The 18,513-nt window shown below is 46.1% G+C and overlaps 6 non-coding genes and 2 pseudogenes across 6 annotated transcripts; all 8 read left to right on the top strand.

The window, feature by feature from the left end:
- Positions 1 to 5,062: 5,062 nt before the first annotated feature.
- LOC129863093 (U2 spliceosomal RNA) lies at positions 5,063 to 5,257 on the top strand. The gene has a single exon (XR_008760935.1). It is a non-coding gene; the product is annotated as a U2 spliceosomal RNA (small nuclear RNA).
- A 372-nt stretch (positions 5,258 to 5,629) lies between these two features.
- LOC129862994 (U5 spliceosomal RNA) lies at positions 5,630 to 5,746 on the top strand. Its single transcript, XR_008760866.1, has one exon. It is a non-coding gene; the product is annotated as a U5 spliceosomal RNA (small nuclear RNA).
- Positions 5,747 to 8,258: 2,512 nt separating this feature from the next.
- Positions 8,259 to 8,431, top strand: LOC129863073 (U2 spliceosomal RNA; annotated as a pseudogene).
- A 383-nt stretch (positions 8,432 to 8,814) lies between these two features.
- LOC129862995 (U5 spliceosomal RNA) lies at positions 8,815 to 8,931 on the top strand. The gene has a single exon (XR_008760867.1). It is a non-coding gene; the product is annotated as a U5 spliceosomal RNA (small nuclear RNA).
- Positions 8,932 to 11,445: 2,514 nt separating this feature from the next.
- Positions 11,446 to 11,618, top strand: LOC129863071 (U2 spliceosomal RNA; annotated as a pseudogene).
- A 365-nt stretch (positions 11,619 to 11,983) lies between these two features.
- LOC129862996 (U5 spliceosomal RNA) lies at positions 11,984 to 12,100 on the top strand. The gene has a single exon (XR_008760868.1). It is a non-coding gene; the product is annotated as a U5 spliceosomal RNA (small nuclear RNA).
- Positions 12,101 to 17,267: 5,167 nt separating this feature from the next.
- LOC129863080 (U2 spliceosomal RNA) lies at positions 17,268 to 17,452 on the top strand. The gene has a single exon (XR_008760930.1). It is a non-coding gene; the product is annotated as a U2 spliceosomal RNA (small nuclear RNA).
- Positions 17,453 to 17,817: 365 nt separating this feature from the next.
- On the top strand, positions 17,818 to 17,934 carry LOC129862998 (U5 spliceosomal RNA). The gene has a single exon (XR_008760870.1). It is a non-coding gene; the product is annotated as a U5 spliceosomal RNA (small nuclear RNA).
- Positions 17,935 to 18,513: the final 579 nt, after the last annotated feature.

Genomic DNA, 18,513 nt, shown 5'->3' on the forward strand with positions numbered 1-18,513 from the left:
ATCCAAAGTGAAAGTAGGGCGAAGCGCTCTTCGTGGGTTCCCCCGTTTCCCGCCATTTTACTTAAAAAAAAAAAAAAAAAAAAAAACGCTGGTCAGGATAGTGAGTGAGTGAGTGAGTGAGACTGTCTGTCTGTCTGTCTGTCTGTCTGTCTGTCTGTCGCCAGGGAAGGGGGGGGGGGGGGGGAGGAGCCACCTTTTGCCGAACCGCCAAAGTCTGCCGAGACCCCCGGGTGCCCGGCGGCTGCAGGGTACCATTTGTGGGTTATCGCTTCTCGGCCTTTTGGCTAAAATCAAGTGTGTGGCATGACCGCAGTTTGATCAGCGAAAGGAAAGAGAAGGTGATGGCGACGGGAGACTTTACGTCGGCCCCTGCGGCGCGACTTTTGAACACAATCCGGTTTGTCGGGAAAGAAATGGATGGAATACAATTCGTTATTGGAAGAAGGAGTTTTGCAAAGGAAGTCATTTTTGAATTTTTGGGAGTGACGACGGAACGAATCTACTGCTACAGGGATTTTCCTGCACGGAATGCTTTCGAGGTCACCTTCACGGGGGATTACCTGTGCCAAGAAGCTTGGAACAAGTGCCTGGAACACAAGGACGAAACACCGATCTCCAACTTCAACGTGGAGCCTCTATTTGCAAGTCGGGTAAGGACCATAACAGTCTGCATGCAAAATCCGTATGTGAAAGAGCAGGATATTCGATCCTTCCTAAGTAAATACTGTGATGTTTTGGGGGATGGAACAAAAGAAATGGATTATGATGGTATGTGGAATGGGAAGAGAAAATACGCTGTCCGATTTAGAACACGGGCGGGAGGATTTGAACATCCCCCAGCGTCCTTCTACATTGGCGGTGTAAAGGGGTACCTTTACTTTTATGGACAGCCCAAAACATGTAGAAGATGCGGAGAAGAGGGCCACATTGCAGCGCTGTGCCCGAACACTTTCTGTAGAAACTGCTCGGAGACGGATCATCAGGCAAGGGATTGTAAAAAACCCAAATCGTGCAATCTGTGCGATTCATTTGAGCACATGTTCAAGGACTGCCCTGACAGACACAAAACCTACGCGGAATCACTGCGAAACATCGAGAAGGTAATGGAAGAGATCTCAAGAGACCATGCACCCGCACCTGAGAACCTCCCGAGGCCTCTTCCGGAGGCTTCTCCGGGAATGGTCCCGGGGGATGTGGCGGAGCCCTACGTTTTAGAGAATCCGGTGGCAGGAACTTCGGCTCAACCAGAACAGGTGGCAACAGAGGAGTCGTCACAGGGGATAATAATATCAGATAACCCGGTGGAGAGAATACAGTGGGGTGAAACAGAAGTGAATGAAGAGATGGATTGGAAAGAGGAGAAGAGAACAGCAAAAAGGAAAGTACCAGGGAAGAGGCTGGACAAAGAGGCAAAAAAACAAATAATAGAGACATCCAACAGGTTCCACGTTCTGGAGAACAAGGAGCCGGGAGAGCAAGGAGCTCCAGGTCCTGAGTCGCCCTCAGCGGGAGAGCCTCCACCAGTGCCGGTGGTCGTACCATTTGAGGAGGATAGCGAGGGCAGCAGGGATTTCCAGCTAGAATTCCTGAGTGGCTCTATGGTGGAAAGCTTGACGTCAACAACAATGTTTCGGACCAAGGGGCAAAGGGACGAAACATAAAAGAAAACGATGTTTAATGTCCTGTCAGTTAACGCCAGGGGATTGAGAGACACTGTCAAGAGGACATCTTTGTTTTTTTCATTAAAGGCACTGGACTTCCAAGTGTGTTTCCTTCAGGAGTGTCACCTGAAGAACGAAGAGGACATCAAAAGGTTCAGCAAGGAATGGAAGGCAGGTGCTTCAGTATGGAGCATAGGTAATGTGCACTCAGATGGGGTAGGGATAATATTTAAAAACACTGAGTTTGTAATTGAGGAGGTAATAAGTGTAATTCCAGGGAGGCTCGTATATATAGATGGCAGGCTGAACAACAACAAGCTGCGCCTAGTAAATGTGTACGCTCCTGCAGTAAAAGGGGAAAGGTTAGATTTCTTCAAGCACTTACCAAATGTTCTGTGCACAAACCGCATGGTGATAATGGGGGGGGATTGTAACACAGACCTAGACGGGGAATATGATTTTACTGCACAATATTTAAAAAATGTGTTGTGGGATTATAATTTGGCAGACACATACAGGAGACATGATAAGAAAGGTATAGGACATACATGGAGAAACTCAAGAGGAGCAAGCAAAAGATTAGATTATCTGTTTGTATCCAAGACTACCCAGAGCGTGAGTTTCTCCATATTTCCAAATTGGTTCTCAGATCATGACACAATTGGGGTGTGTTTTGAAATTAAAGGGGAGGAGATAGGAAGAGGGTTTTGGAAGTTAAACACGAAGGTGCTAGAAGGGGCGGAATTTAGAGATGAGTTTACGTCCTTTTATAATTCATGGAGGGATATGAAATGGGCTTTTAAAAACACAGCTGAATGGTGGGAGGAGGTAAAAACCAAAATAAAGGTGTTTTGTCAAAAGTATAGTAAAAGGAAAAAACAGGAAGGAAGGCATCTTGAGAAAGAATTGCAAGACAAATTACAGGCCATACATTCCAAAATAAATGAGGGTAAGCAGGTGTGTGGGGAAGAATTCAGAAATATTCAAAAGGAAATAGAACATAACATTGCAACAAGGGTTAAGAACTTTACGTTCTTGGCCAAAATAACAGAAAAGGAACAGGATGAAAAATGTTCAAAGTTCTTTTTCCAGTGTATTAAAGAAAAACAAAGAAAATCTGTAATTACTGAATTAGAAACAGGTAGGGGGAAAGTCACCAAAAAAGAAGATTTAATGATGCACGCTCAGGAGTTTTACCAAGCTTTGTTTAAGAAGAGAGAAGTGGATAAAGTAAGAATGGAGGAATTATTAAATAGTATAAGGAAAAAACTAAATAATGAAGAAAGGACAAATTTAGATAGGGAGATATCCAAGAAGGAAATAGAGGTGGCAATGAAATCACTGAAGGCTGATAAGACACCTGGGTGTGATGGATTACCAAAAGAATTTTATTGTTGTTTCTGGGGTATCCTAGGTGAGGATTTATTGGAGGTGTATAAAGACATTTTGGTTTTGGGGATGATGCCAGAATCGATGAGGTCCGGTGTAATAAATTTAATTTACAAGAAGGGAGAAAAAGAGAGTTTAAAAAACTGGAGGCCCATTACCTTGCTAAATGTGGACAGTAAAATTTTCGGGAAGGTAATAACAAATAGGCTGAAAGAGGTGATGTCTAGCCTGGTTAATGAGGATCAGACATGTGGGGTTAAGAATAGGTCTGCAACAAACAACCTACAGTTAACTAGAGACGTGATTGTTTGGGCAAAGGATAGGAACCTACCGTTGTGTGTGTTGAACGTCGATCAGGAGAAGGCGTTCGATAGGGTTAGTCACGAATTCCTGTTTGCAACTCTAGAAAGAATGAATTGTGGTAAGACTCTGGTGAATTGGGTTAGGACAATGTACAATAAGGCATACAGTAGAGTACAAATCAACGGGTTTCTCAGCAAACCGGTTCTACAAGAAGGCGGAGTGAGACAGGGGTGCCCTTTGTCACCGCTACTGTATGTATTATTTGCTGAACCTTTAGCGAATTTGATGAGGAATGATACAGGTATAGATGGGGTGCTTATCCCAGGGAGCAAAGGGGAAAGGGTTAAGATTGCCCAGTACGCTGACGATACCACTCTGTTTCTAGGTTCTGATCGAGCGATAGATAGGGCGATAGTACTGCTGAAAACTTATGGAGAAGCAGTGGGGTCAAAAGTTAACTTGGGGAAGTCCTCTATGATGTACTGCGGTGCCTGGGAAGGGAGAACAGAGAGCAAGGGAGGCATAACGGTCTGTAAAGATGGGCTGAAAATTTTAGGGGTGTATTTCTTTCAAGAGGAAGGGATAAAGGAAAATTGGGAAGGTAAGATTGAAAAAGTAAGGATAAAACTTAATATGTGGAAAAGCAGAAGGTTAACGATCAGTGGAAAGATTATGGTAATAAAAACAGTTATATTGCCAACCTTAGTCTACCTGGCGCTGGTGTTCCCAGTCAATGCCAGGAGCAAAATTGTCGTGACAAGGTTGATATTTTCATTTATATGGGGCGGCTCATACGAAAGTGTAAAGAGAGAGGTGATGTATGGGAAGGTGTCAAAGGGTGGGAGGGACATCCCGTGTCTGTCGGTGAAATTGGATTGTCTTTTCCTCAGTCAGATGTGTAAAACCTTGTTGAAAGGAAGACAACATAAATCATTTTTTTTTGTCAGGTTGTGGTTTGGGTCCACTTTAAGAGGGATGTTACCTTGGGACAACAGGGTCCCGAATGCAGAGGTTAAACCAAAGTATTACGTACAGGCCATATCATTTATGAAAATACACATAAAGGAAATCGAAAGAGAGGTCTTATTGGATCACAGGAAAATGTATGAAATTATAAGGGAAAATTGGGAGCAGAGATATGAGGCTGACCTGAAAGTAGTTAATTGGGAGGGGTTACAACCAAGATGGATGGATAATGAGTGTAAGGATTTGGGATGGCTGTGTGCTTTAAATAGGTTGGCGGTAAAGGAAAGGATGTATAGGCACAACTGCGCAGTGAATGCAGAGTGCCCCAGGTGCAAAAAAAGGGAAACTGTAACACATGTATTTTGGGAGTGTTTTTTTGCGAGAGATTTCTGGGGAAAGTGTGCATCTGTTATTAAAATGGTCTGTAATAAAATAATTTTGAATGGTAAAAATATAGTGTATGGTGAGGAGATCCTAACACTGCCAAAGGAACAGTTCAGAGCCGTGTGGAGTATTATTAGTTTGGGGAAGTTAGTACTGTGGGAAAAACGGAATGTTTGTATCAAAAAGGAGAAAGATAAAACAGTACCAGCAGAGGCTTTCTATTTGTTGTTATGGAAGTTAAGGAATGTGATCGAAATGGACAGATATGTGCACGGGGAGGACTTCTGTAAGAGAGTTTGGGGAGGTGTAAAAATTGTATAAAATGCAAAAGTGTTGATGGGAAAATGTTACAGTAAAATGTAAATTTTTGTAATAAAAAAAAAAAAAAAAAAAAAAAAAAATCTGTTCTTATCAGTTTAATATCTGATACGTCCCCCATCGGGGGACTACATATTAAATGGATTTTTCGAACAGGGAGTCGGAAATGGGGCTTGCTCCGTCCGCTCCACGCATCGACCCGGTATTGCAGTACCTCCGGGAACGGTGCAACACACACACACACATTCCTCCCGTTGTCAAGAAAAGAAAGGGGAAAAAAAACATCCAAAGTGAAAGTAGGGCGAAGCGCTCTTCGTGGGTTCCCCCGTTTCCCGCCATTTTACTTAAAAAAAAAAAAAAAAAAAAAACGCTGGTCAGGATAGTGAGTGAGTGAGTGAGTGAGTGAGTGAGTGAGTGAGTGAGACTGTCTGTCTGTCTGTCTGTCTGTCTGTCTGTCTGTCTGTCTGTCTGTCTGTCTGTCTGTGACTTTTTACCCACACACAGCCGTGGAAAAGTTGTCCGAGTGGGTTGGGTGACTACCCACCCGCGAGATCCCAGCCTAGTAGTGCACAGAGTGTGTCTCGGGGCCCCGACTTCTGACTTCCATACGACTCTGGTTTCTCTTCATTACGCACAAGCCTTTCGCCTTTTACTAAAGACTTCCGTGGAGAGGAACACTTATGAGTTCAAAGTATTTTTGGAAGGGCTTTGCTTCTGGCAGAGCCCGCTATATCTTGTTTCAAGAGAAATTGACAGAGATGATGATGACGACGACGACGACGACGCAGCAGAGACTTGTTGCTCATGCGTTTGACTAGTCGCTAAGGGCAATTGAGTTCAAGCCCGACGGACGGACGGACGACTGGCGTATTTACCGGGCTTTGAACAAATAGTCGTCGTCGCACTAGGCGGCGTAAAGAGCTAGTGACTTCAAGACGCATTGGCGACTTTCAAAATCAATAAAAAACACCCGCCTGTCTGTCTGTCTGTCTGTCTGTCTGTCTGTCTGTCGCCAGGGAAGGGGGGGGGGGGGGGGAGGAGCCACCTTTTGCCGAACCGCCAAAGTCTGCCGAGACCCCCGGGTGCCCGGCGGCTGCAGGGTACCATTTGTGGGTTATCGCTTCTCGGCCTTTTGGCTCAGATCAAGCTTGGTACCGAGGTGCCCCACAGCTCGCTGAGTCAGAAGGTCGAAGGAAGTCAGGAGGGAGGAAAGTTTGTTGTTTTTTGTGAGGTTTTTCTCTTTTGGCGAGGTTTTTGGTTATTGGTTGGGAAATGGAGAAAGATTCTCAGAACAGATCGGTCCCGGGTATAGGATTGGCCAACACCTTAAGATTTTCATGGAGAGAAAAGGAGATGGAACAGTTCTCGAGGGAGATGTTTGGGAGAAGAATTTTGATGGAGGCGATGAAAGTGGAGGTAAAGGATGTGTTGTGTCTCCAAGAAAATCAAAGGGAGAAGGCTTTTGAGGTGGCTTTCTACAAAGAAGAGAAGCATGAGGAGGTGTTGAAGAGGGCGAGGGAGATGGGCAAGGAGAGGCCTCTGTGCCACTACGAGGTGACCAGCCTGGCAAAAACCAATTTTAGGCTGGTCACCGTGAACATGTATAATCCTTATGTAAAGGATGAAGATGTGAGGGCCTTTCTGGGGAGATATCTGGATAACATCTCCTCAGCAAGAAGGCAAAAAGATTCTTTGGGATTTTGGAATGGGAGGAGATGTTTCCAGGCTCTCCTCAGGGAGGACTCGAAGGGACTGGGTGGATATCTCCATCCTCCGGCGATGTTCTCCCTGGGGGCTGACAGGGGGACTTTGTTTTATGCCCGTCAGCCTCAGTTTTGTAGGCGGTGTATGGCCTATGGGCATATCCAAGCATCGTGCAGTGTTCAGAAATGCAGATACTGCGGATCTGGTGAGCACGAGGGGAGGAGTTGTGCAGAGCAGAAGACATGTCACGGGTGTGGCTCTTTAGGGCACCTGTGGAGGGACTGCCAGGCAAGGCGAAGGTCATACGCGTCTGCAGCTGGGGGGAGAGCGGGGGATGGGGGTAGAAGAGAAGAGGAGCGGGAAGAAGGTGGTGGCAGAGGAGGAGGAACGGCATCGAAGGAGCCAGAGAGAGAAGAGGAGAAAGAGAAGAAGAGGGACGGGACAGAAGGAGCGGTGGCTGGGACAGAAGGAGTGGTGGCTGGGACAGAAGGAGTAGTGGTTGGGACAGAAGGAGTGGTGGTGGTCGGGACAGAAGGAGTGGGGGTCGAAATGGAAGGGGAAGGGGTTGGGACAGAGGGAGAGGAGGGGGAAGAAGAAATGGAGGAGGAGGAGTTGGACATGGGACAGAAAAACGAAGTTCTTAGAATGGTGAGGGAGAGGGTAGAGAAGAAGGGGCCAGTAAAAGGCTGGAAGGTAGGGGAATATGAGAGGGTGATAAAGGAGTATGAGAAGAAGGTTAGGGAGGAGGGTTTGTCTGGGGGAGAGGAAGTTGGGGTAGAGGGGGAGGAGGGGAAGGAGGGAAAAGGAGAGAAAAGGAAGGAGAAAGGGAAAGAGGAGGGAAAGGGAGCGGTGGAATCACATAAAACAGAAGCGTTAAGGGTAGAGGAAACAACAAGGCTGATCGTAGGGAAAATGTTTGAGATGGAGAAGGAGGAAGGGATGATAAGGACCTGGGGGAGTGTGAAATATAATAGGATTTTTGCGATATTGAAGCTGGAGGGTGAGATGTTGGGGGAAAGGGAATTTAGGAGGGAGCTGGAAAAATGTGAGAGGAAGCATAGGGATAGGTTGAGGCGGAATTTTCTTTATGAGGAGGAGGATAAGGCAAGGGAGAAAGGCGAACTTTTGGCGCCATTGCATAAAAAGAAGAGGGAGAAAAGAGTGGAGCCTGTGGATGGTGGGGGGGGGGTGGGGGGAGAGGGGGCAGGACCTTCGGGGACGTCCTCTTTTTCTTCTGCTTTTTCTTCTCTAACACCTCTGGAGGAGTTGGATTGCCAGTTAATGGAATTGGGTGGGAAATGAAGGGAGGGAGTTAGGTGTTGGGAGAGGGTCCTGAGTGATAATTTTGGATTGGGATTGTTGGGTTTATGGGTGGATGGGAGATAAGGGGAGGGAAGATGCTCCCCTAGAGGTTTTTTGGTTTTGGTTTTTGTTATTGTTTAATTATTGGATAGGGTTTTGGTTGGTTAGAGAAATATAATTTGAAAATGATGTAAGATTGGAAGATTTTTTGTTGGTTTTTGATGGTAATAAATATATTTTATAAAAAAAAATCTGTTCTTATCAGTTTAATATCTGATACGTCCCCCATCGGGGGACTACATATTAAATGGATTTTTCGAACAGGGAGTCGGAAATGGGGCTTGCTCCGTCCGCTCCACGCATCGACCCGGTATTGCAGTACCTCCGGGAACGGTGCAACACACACACACATTCCTCCCGTTGTCAAGAAAAGAAAGGGGAAAAAAAACATCCAAAGTGAAAGTAGGGCGAAGCGCTCTTCGTGGGTTCCCCCGTTTCCCGCCATTTTACTTAAAAAAAAAAAAAAAAAAAAAAAAAAACGTTGGTCAGGATAGTGAGTGAGTGAGTGAGTGAGTGAGTGAGTGAGTGAGTGAGACTGTCTGTCTGTCTGTCTGTCTGTCTGTCTGTCTGTCTGTCTGTCTGTCTGTCTGTCTGTCTGTCTGTGACTTTTTACCCACACACAGCCGTGGAAAAGTTGTCCGAGTGGGTTGGGTGACTACCCACCCGCGAGATCCCAGCCTAGTAGTGCACAGAGTGTGTCTCGGGGCCCCGACTTCTGACTTCCATACGACTCTGGTTTCTCTTCATTACGCACAAGCCTTTCGCCTTTTACTAAAGACTTCCGTGGAGAGGAACACTTATGAGTTCAAAGTATTTTTGGAAGGGCTTTGCTTCTGGCAGAGCCCGCTATATCTTGTTTCAAGAGAAATTGACAGAGATGATGATGACGACGACGACGACGACGCAGCAGAGACTTGTTGCTCATGCGTTTGACTAGTCGCTAAGGGCAATTGAGTTCAAGCCCGACGGACGGACGGACGACTGGCGTATTTACCGGGCTTTGAACAAATAGTCGTCGTCGCACTAGGCGGCGTAAAGAGCTAGTGACTTCAAGACGCATTGGCGACTTTCAAAATCAATAAAAAACACCCGCCTGTCTGTCTGTCTGTCTGTCTGTCTGTCTGTCTGTCGCCAGGGAAGGGGGGGGGGGGGGGGAGGAGCCACCTTTTGCCAAACCGCCAAAGTCTGCCGAGACCCCCGGGTGCCCGGCGGCTGCAGGGTACCATTTGTGGGTTATCGCTTCTCGGCCTTTTGGCTCAGATCAAGCTTGGTACCGAGGTGCCCCACAGCTCGCTGAGTCAGAAGGTCGAAGGAAGTCAGGAGGGAGGAAAGTTTGTTGTTTTTTGTGAGGTTTTTCTCTTTTGGCGAGGTTTTTGGTTATTGGTTGGGAAATGGAGAAAGATTCTCAGAACAGATCGGTCCCGGGTATAGGATTGGCCAACACCTTAAGATTTTCATGGAGAGAAAAGGAGATGGAACAGTTCTCGAGGGAGATGTTTGGGAGAAGAATTTTGATGGAGGCGATGAAAGTGGAGGTAAAGGATGTGTTGTGTCTCCAAGAAAATCAAAGGGAGAAGGCTTTTGAGGTGGCTTTCTACAAAGAAGAGAAGCATGAGGAGGTGTTGAAGAGGGCGAGGGAGATGGGCAAGGAGAGGCCTCTGTGCCACTACGAGGTGACCAGCCTGGCAAAAACCAATTTTAGGCTGGTCACCGTGAACATGTATAATCCTTATGTAAAGGATGAAGATGTGAGGGCCTTTCTGGGGAGATATCTGGATAACATCTCCTCAGCAAGAAGGCAAAAAGATTCTTTGGGATTTTGGAATGGGAGGAGATGTTTCCAGGCTCTCCTCAGGGAGGACTCGAAGGGACTGGGTGGATATCTCCATCCTCCGGCGATGTTCTCCCTGGGGGCTGACAGGGGGACTTTGTTTTATGCCCGTCAGCCTCAGTTTTGTAGGCGGTGTATGGCCTATGGGCATATCCAAGCATCGTGCAGTGTTCAGAAATGCAGATACTGCGGATCTGGTGAGCACGAGGGGAGGAGTTGTGCAGAGCAGAAGACATGTCACGGGTGTGGCTCTTTAGGGCACCTGTGGAGGGACTGCCAGGCAAGGCGAAGGTCATACGCGTCTGCAGCTGGGGGGAGAGCGGGGGATGGGGGTAGAAGAGAAGAGGAGCGGGAAGAAGGTGGTGGCAGAGGAGGAGGAACGGCATCGAAGGAGCCAGAGAGAGAAGAGGAGAAAGAGAAGAAGAGGGACGGGACAGAAGGAGCGGTGGCTGGGACAGAAGGAGTGGTGGCTGGGACAGAAGGAGTAGTGGTTGGGACAGAAGGAGTGGTGGTGGTCGGGACAGAAGGAGTGGGGGTCGAAATGGAAGGGGAAGGGGTTGGGACAGAGGGAGAGGAGGGGGAAGAAGAAATGGAGGAGGAGGAGTTGGACATGGGACAGAAAAACGAAGTTCTTAGAATGGTGAGGGAGAGGGTAGAGAAGAAGGGGCCAGTAAAAGGCTGGAAGGTAGGGGAATATGAGAGGGTGATAAAGGAGTATGAGAAGAAGGTTAGGGAGGAGGGTTTGTCTGGGGGAGAGGAAGTTGGGGTAGAGGGGGAGGAGGGGAAGGAGGGAAAAGGAGAGAAAAGGAAGGAGAAAGGGAAAGAGGAGGGAAAGGGAGCGGTGGAATCACATAAAACAGAAGCGTTAAGGGTAGAGGAAACAACAAGGCTGATCGTAGGGAAAATGTTTGAGATGGAGAAGGAGGAAGGGATGATAAGGACCTGGGGGAGTGTGAAATATAATAGGATTTTTGCGATATTGAAGCTGGAGGGTGAGATGTTGGGGGAAAGGGAATTTAGGAGGGAGCTGGAAAAATGTGAGAGGAAGCATAGGGATAGGTTGAGGCGGAATTTTCTTTATGAGGAGGAGGATAAGGCAAGGGAGAAAGGCGAACTTTTGGCGCCATTGCATAAAAAGAAGAGGGAGAAAAGAGTGGAGCCTGTGGATGGTGGGGGGGGGGGTGGGGGGGAGAGGGGGCAGGACCTTCGGGGACGTCCTCTTTTTCTTCTGCTTTTTCTTCTCTAACACCTCTGGAGGAGTTGGATTGCCAGTTAATGGAATTGGGTGGGAAATGAAGGGAGGGAGTTAGGTGTTGGGAGAGGGTCCTGAGTGATAATTTTGGATTGGGATTGTTGGGTTTATGGGTGGATGGGAGATAAGGGGAGGGAAGATGCTCCCCTAGAGGTTTTTTGGTTTTGGTTTTTGTTATTGTTTAATTATTGGATAGGGTTTTGGTTGGTTAGAGAAATATAATTTGAAAATGATGTAAGATTGGAAGATTTTTTGTTGGTTTTTGATGGTAATAAATATATTTTATAAAAAAAAATCTGTTCTTATCAGTTTAATATCTGATACGTCCCCCATCGGGGGACTACATATTAAATGGATTTTTTGAACAGGGAGTCGGAAATGGGGCTTGCTCCGTCCGCTCCACGCATCGACCCGGTATTGCAGTACCTCCGGGAACGGTGCAACACACACATTCCTCCCGTTGTCAAGGAAAGAAAAAAGCAAGGGGAAAAAAACATCCAAAGTGAAAGTAGGGCGAAGCGCTCTTCGTGGGTTCCCCCGTTTCCCGCCATTTTACTTAAAAAAAAAAAAAAAAAAAAAAAAAAAACGTTGGTCAGGATAGTGAGTGAGTGTCTGTCTGTCTGTCTGTCTGTCTGTCTGTCTGTCTGTCTGTCTGTCTGTCTGTGTCTGTCTGTGACTTTTTACCCACACACAGCCGTGGAAAAGTAGGCAGAGTGGGTTGGGTGACCGACCACCCACCCACCCACCCACCCGCGAGATCCCAGCCTAGTAGTGCACAGAGTGTGTCTCGGGCCCCGACGTCTGACTTCCACACGACTCTGGTTTCTCTTCATTACGCACAAGCCTTTCGCCTTTTACTAAAGACTTCCGTGGAGAGGAACACTTATGAGTTCAAAGTATTTTTGGAAGGGCTTTGCTTCTGGCAGAGCCCGCTATATCTTGTTTCAAGAGAAATTGACAGAGATGTTGATGACGCCGCCGCCGCCGCAGCAGAGACTTGTTGCTCATGCGTTTGACTAGTCGCTAAGGGCAATTGAGTTCAAGCAAGCCCGACGGACGACTGGCGTATTTGCCGGGCTTTGAACAAATAGTCGTCGTCGTCGTCGTCGCACTAGGCGGCGTAAAGAGCTAGTGACTTCAAGACGCATTGGCGACTTTAAAAATAAATAAAAAACACCAGCCTGTCTGTCGCCAGGGAAGGGGGGGCTGGGGGGGAGGAGCCACCTTTTGCCAAACCGCCAAAGTCTGCCGAGACCCCCGGGTGCCCGGCGGCTGCAGGGTACCATTTGTGGGTTATCGCTTCTCGGCCTTTTGGCTAAAATCAAGTGTGTGGCATGACCGCAGTTTGATCAGCGAAAGGAAAGAGAAGGTGATGGCGACGGGAGACTTTACGTCGGCCCCTGCGGCGCGACTTTTGAACACAATCCGGTTTGTCGGGAAAGAAATGGATGGAATACAATTCGTTATTGGAAGAAGGAGTTTTGCAAAGGAAGTCATTTTTGAATTTTTGGGAGTGACGACGGAACGAATCTACTGCTACAGGGATTTTCCTGCACGGAATGCTTTTGAGGTCACCTTCACGGGGGATTACCTGTGCCAAGAAGCTTGGAACAAGTGCCTGGAACACAAGGACGAAACACCGATCTCCAACTTCAACGTGGAGCCTCTATTTGCAAGTCGGGTAAGGACCATAACAGTCTGCATGCAAAATCCGTATGTGAAAGAGCAGGATATTCGATCCTTCCTAAGTAAATACTGTGATGTTTTGGGGGATGGAACAAAAGAAATGGATTATGATGGTATGTGGAATGGGAAGAGAAAATACGCTGTCCGATTTAGAACACGGGCGGGAGGATTTGAACATCCCCCAGCGTCCTTCTACATTGGCGGTGTAAAGGGGTACCTTTACTTTTATGGACAGCCCAAAACATGTAGAAGATGCGGAGAAGAGGGCCACATTGCAGCGCTGTGCCCGAACACTTTCTGTAGAAACTGCTCGGAGACGGATCATCAGGCAAGGGATTGTAAAAAACCCAAATCGTGCAATCTGTGCGATTCATTTGAGCACATGTTCAAGGACTGCCCTGACAGACACAAAACCTACGCGGAATCACTGCGAAACATCGAGAAGGTAATGGAAGAGATCTCAAGAGACCATGCACCCGCACCTGAGAACCTCCCGAGGCCTCTTCCGGAGGCTTCTCCGGGAATGGTCCCGGGGGATGTGGCGGAGCCCTACGTTTTAGAGAATCCGGTGGCAGGAACTTCGGCTCAACCAGAACAGGTGGCAACAGAGGAGTCGTCACAGGGGATAATAATATCAGATAACCCGGTGGAGAGAATACAGTGGGGTGAAACAGAAGTGAATGAAGAGATGGATTGGAAAGAGGAGAAGAGAACAGCAAAAAGGAAAGTACCAGGGAAGAGGCTGGACAAAGAGGCAAAAAAACAAATAATAGAGACATCCAACAGGTTCCACGTTCTGGAGAACAAGGAGCCGGGAGAGCAAGGAGCTCCAGGTCCTGAGTCGCCCTCAGCGGGAGAGCCTCCACCAGTGCCGGTGGTCGTACCATTTGAGGAGGATAGCGAGGGCAGCAGGGATTTCCAGCTAGAATTCCTGAGTGGCTCTATGGTGGAAAGCTTGACGTCAACAACAATGTTTCGGACCAAGGGGCAAAGGGACGAAACATAAAAGAAAACGATGTTTAATGTCCTGTCAGTTAACGCCAGGGGATTGAGAGACACTGTCAAGAGGACATCTTTGTTTTTTTCATTTAAGGCACTGGACTTCCAAGTGTGTTTCCTTCAGGAGTGTCACCTGAAGAACGAAGAGGACATCAAAAGGTTCAGCAAGGAATGGAAGGCAGGTGCTTCAGTATGGAGCATAGGTAATGTGCACTCAGATGGGGTAGGGATAATATTTAAAAACACTGAGTTTGTAATTGAGGAGGTAATAAGTGTAATTCCAGGGAGGCTCGTATATATAGATGGCAGGCTGAACAACAACAAGCTGCGCCTAGTAAATGTGTACGCTCCTGCAGTAAAAGGGGAAAGGTTAGATTTCTTCAAGCACTTACCAAATGTTCTGTGCACAAACCGCATGGTGATAATGGGGGGGGATTGTAACACAGACCTAGACGGGGAATATGATTTTACTGCACAATATTTAAAAAATGTTTTGGGTGATTACAACATGGCAGATACATATAGGAGACACAATAAGAAAGGTATAGGGCATACATGGAGAAACTCAAGAGGAGCAAGTAAAAGATTAGATTATCTGTTTGTATCCAAGACCACCCAAAGTTTGAGCTTCTCCATATATCCAAATTGGTTTTCAGATCATGACACAATTGGGGTTTCTTGCGAAATTAAAGGGGTGGAGATAGGAAGAGGATTTTGGAAGTTAAACACGAAGGTGCTAGAAGGCATGGATTTTAGGGCCGAGTTTACGTCCTTTTATAATTCATGGAGGGACATGAAATGGGCATTTAAAAACACAGCTGAATGGTGGGAGGCGGTAAAAATCAAAATAAAGTATTTTTGCCAAATTTATAGCAAAAGGAAAAAACAGGAAGAAAGGCATCTTGATAAAGAACTGCAAGAAGAATTACAGGCCATACATTCTGAAATAAATGAGGGTAAACAGGTGTGGGGGGAGGAATACAGAAACATCCAAAAGAAAATAGAACACAACATTGAAACAAGGGTCAAGAACTTTACGTTTTTGGCCAAAATAACAGAAAAAGAGCAAGATGAAAAATGTTCAAAGTTTTTTTTCCAGAGTATTAAAGAAAAACAAAGAAAGTCTGTAATTACAGAATTAGAAACAGGTAGAGGGAAAGTTACAAAAAAAGAAGATTTAATGGCGCACGCTCAGGAATTCTACCAAGTTTTGTTTAAGAAGGGAGAAGTGGAAAAAGCAAGAATGGAGGAATTATTAAATAGTATAAGCAAAAAACTAAACAATGAAGAAAGGACACATTTAGAAAGGGAGGTATCCAAAAAGGAAATAGAGGAGGCAATGAAATCTCTGAAGGCCGATAAAACACCAGGGAGTGATGGATTACCAAAAGAATTTTATTGTTGTTTCTGGGGTATCCTAGGTGAGGATTTACTGGAGGTGTACAAAGAGATCTTGGTCGAGGGGTTGATGCCGGAATCTATGAGGTCCGGCGTAATAAGCTTAATTTACAAGAAGGGAGGAAAAGAGCTTTTAAAAAATTGGAGGCCCATTACCTTGCTAAATGTGGACAATAAAATTTTGGGGAAAGTAATAACAAATAGGATGAAAGAGGTAATGCCAAGCCTGGTTAATGAGGACCAGACATGCGGGGTTAGGAATAGGTCTGCAACATATAACCTACAGTTAACCAGAGATGTGATCGTTTGGGCCAAGGACAGAAACCTACCTTTGTGTGTGTTGAGTGTCGATCAGGAGAAGGCTTTCGACAGGGTCAGTCATGAGTTCCTGTTCTCAATTCTAGAAAGAATGAATTGTGGCACGACTTTGGTTAAGTGGGTTAAGACAATGTACAATAAGGCATACAGTAGAGTACAAATTAACGGGTTTCTCAGCAAACCAGTACTACAAGAGGGTGGGGTGAGACAGGGGTGCCCATTGTCGCCACTACTGTACGTGTTATTTGCTGAACCGCTAGCAAATTTGATGAGGAATGATACAGGTATAGACGGGGTGCATATCCCAGGGAGTAACGGAGAAAGGGTGAAAATTGCCCAGTATGCAGACGACACCACTTTGTTTTTATGTTCTGACCGAGCGATAGATAGGGCGATTGTACTGTTGAAAACTTATGGAGAAGCAGTGGGGTCAAAAGTTAATTTGGGGAAGTCCTCTATGATGTACTGCGGTGCCTGGGAAGGGAGAGCAGAGGGCAAGGGAGGTATAACTGTCTGCAAAGATGGTCTAAAAATATTAGGGGTGTATTTCTTTCAAGAGGATGGGATAAAGGAAAATTGGGAAGGAAAGATTGAAAAAGTAAAGGTAAAACTCAATATGTGGAAAAGCAGAAGGTTAACGATTAGCGGAAAGATTATGGTAATAAAAACAGATATATTACCAACCTTAATCTACCTGGCACTGGTATTCCCAATCAATGCCAGGAGCAAAATCGTTGTGACAAGGTTGATATTTTCATTTATATGGGGCGGCTCATACGAAAGTGTAAAGAGAGAGATGATGTATGGGAAAGTATCAAAGGGAGGAAGGGACATCCCATGCCTGTCGGTGAAACTGGATTGTCTTTTCCTCAATCAGATGTGTAAAACTGTGTTGAAAGGGACACAACATAAATCCTTTTTTTTTGCGAGGTTGTGGTTCGGGTCGACTTTAAGAGGGATGTTACCTTGGGACAACAGGGTTCCGAATGCAGAGGTAAAACCTAAGTATTACGCACAGGCCATATCATTTCTGAAAATACACATAAAGGAAATTGAAAGAGAGGTCTTATTGGACCATAGGAAAATGTATGAAATTATAAGGGAAAATTGGGAGCAGAGATATGAGGCTGATCTGAAAGTAGTTAATTGGGAGGGGATACAACCAAAATGGATGGATAATGAGTGCAAGGATTTGGGATGGCTGTGTGCTTTAAATAGGTTGGCCGTAAAGGAGAGGATGTATAGGCACAACTGCGCAGTGAACGCAGAGTGCCCCAGGTGTAAAAAATGTGAAACAGTGATGCATGTATTCTGGGAGTGTGTTTTTGCAAGAGATTTCTGGGGAAAGTGTGAGCCTGTTATTAATAAGGTCTGTAACAAGATTGTTTTGAATGGGAAGAATATAGTGTATGGAGAGGAAATTCTAAAACTGCCAAAGGAACAGTTTAGAGCCGTATGGCGTATTATTAGTTTAGGGAAGCTGGTACTGTGGGAAAAAAGGAATGTTTGCATTAAAAAGGAGAAGGACAAAACGGTACCAGCAGATGCCTTCTATTTGTTTGTATGGAAGTTAAGAAATGTGATTGAAATGGAAAAATACGTGTATGGGGAAGAATTTTGTAAGGGAATTTGGGGAAGTGTAAAATTTGTATAACAATGGAAAAGTGTTGATTGAAAAAGAATGTCACAGTAAATTGTAAATTTTTGTAATAAAAAAAAAAAAAAAAATCTGTTCTTATCAGTTTAATATCTGATACGTCCCCCATCGGGGGACTACATATTAAATGGATTTTTTGAACAGGGAGTCGGAAATGGGGCTTGCTCCGTCCGCTCCACGCATCGACCCGGTATTGCAGTACCTCCGGGAACGGTGCAACACACACATTCCTCCCGTTGTCAAGGAAAGAAAAAAGCAAGGGGAAAAAAACATCCAAAGTGAAAGTAGGGCGAAGCGCTCTTCGTGGGTTCCCCCGTTTCCCGCCATTTTACTTAAAAAAAAAAAAAAAAAAAAAAAAAAAAAAAACGTTGGTCAGGATAGTGAGTGAGTGTCTGTCTGTCTGTCTGTCTGTCTGTCTGTCTGTCTGTCTGTCTGTCTGTGTCTGTCTGTGACTTTTTACCCACACACAGCCGTGGAAAAGTAGGCAGAGTGGGTTGGGTGACCGACCACCCACCCACCCACCCACCCGCGAGATCCCAGCCTAGTAGTGCACAGAGTGTGTCTCGGGCCCCGACGTCTGACTTCCACACGACTCTGGTTTCTCTTCATTACGCACAAGCCTTTCGCCTTTTACTAAAGACTTCCGTGGAGAGGAACACTTATGAGTTCAAAGTATTTTTGGAAGGGCTTTGCTTCTGGCAGAGCCCGCTATATCTTGTTTCAAGAGAAATTGACAGAGATGTTGATGACGCCGCCGCCGCCGCAGCAGAGACTTGTTGCTCATGCGTTTGACTAGTCGCTAAGGGCAATTGAGTTCAAGCAAGCCCGACGGACGACTGGCGTATTTGCCGGGCTTTGAACAAATAGTCGTCGTCGTCGTCGTCGCACTAGGCGGCGTAAAGAGCTAGTGACTTCAAGACGCATTGGCGACTTTAAAAATAAATAAAAAACACCAGCCTGTCTGTCGCCAGGGAAGGGGGGGCTGGGGGGGAGGAGCCACCTTTTGCCAAACCGCCAAAGTCTGCCGAGACCCCCGGGTGCCCGGCGGCTGCAGGGTACCATTTGTGGGTTATCGCTTCTCGGCCTTTTGGCTCAGATCAAGCTTGGTACCGAGGTGCCCCAGAGCCCGCTGAGTCAGAAGGTCGAAGGAAGTCCGGAGGGAGGAAAGTTTGTTGTTTTGGGTTTTGAAGTGGGGTGAGTTTTTGTTTTTTGCCGCTTTTTTGTCATATTTGAATTTTGAAGAGAGAGGGAGCAGAGAAGAAATAGAAAACCTCCGTAGGGAGAT

Source organism: Salvelinus fontinalis, chromosome 9 (assembly GCF_029448725.1).
Source record: "Salvelinus fontinalis isolate EN_2023a chromosome 9, ASM2944872v1, whole genome shotgun sequence".
Lineage (NCBI taxonomy): Eukaryota > Metazoa > Chordata > Actinopteri > Salmoniformes > Salmonidae > Salvelinus > Salvelinus fontinalis.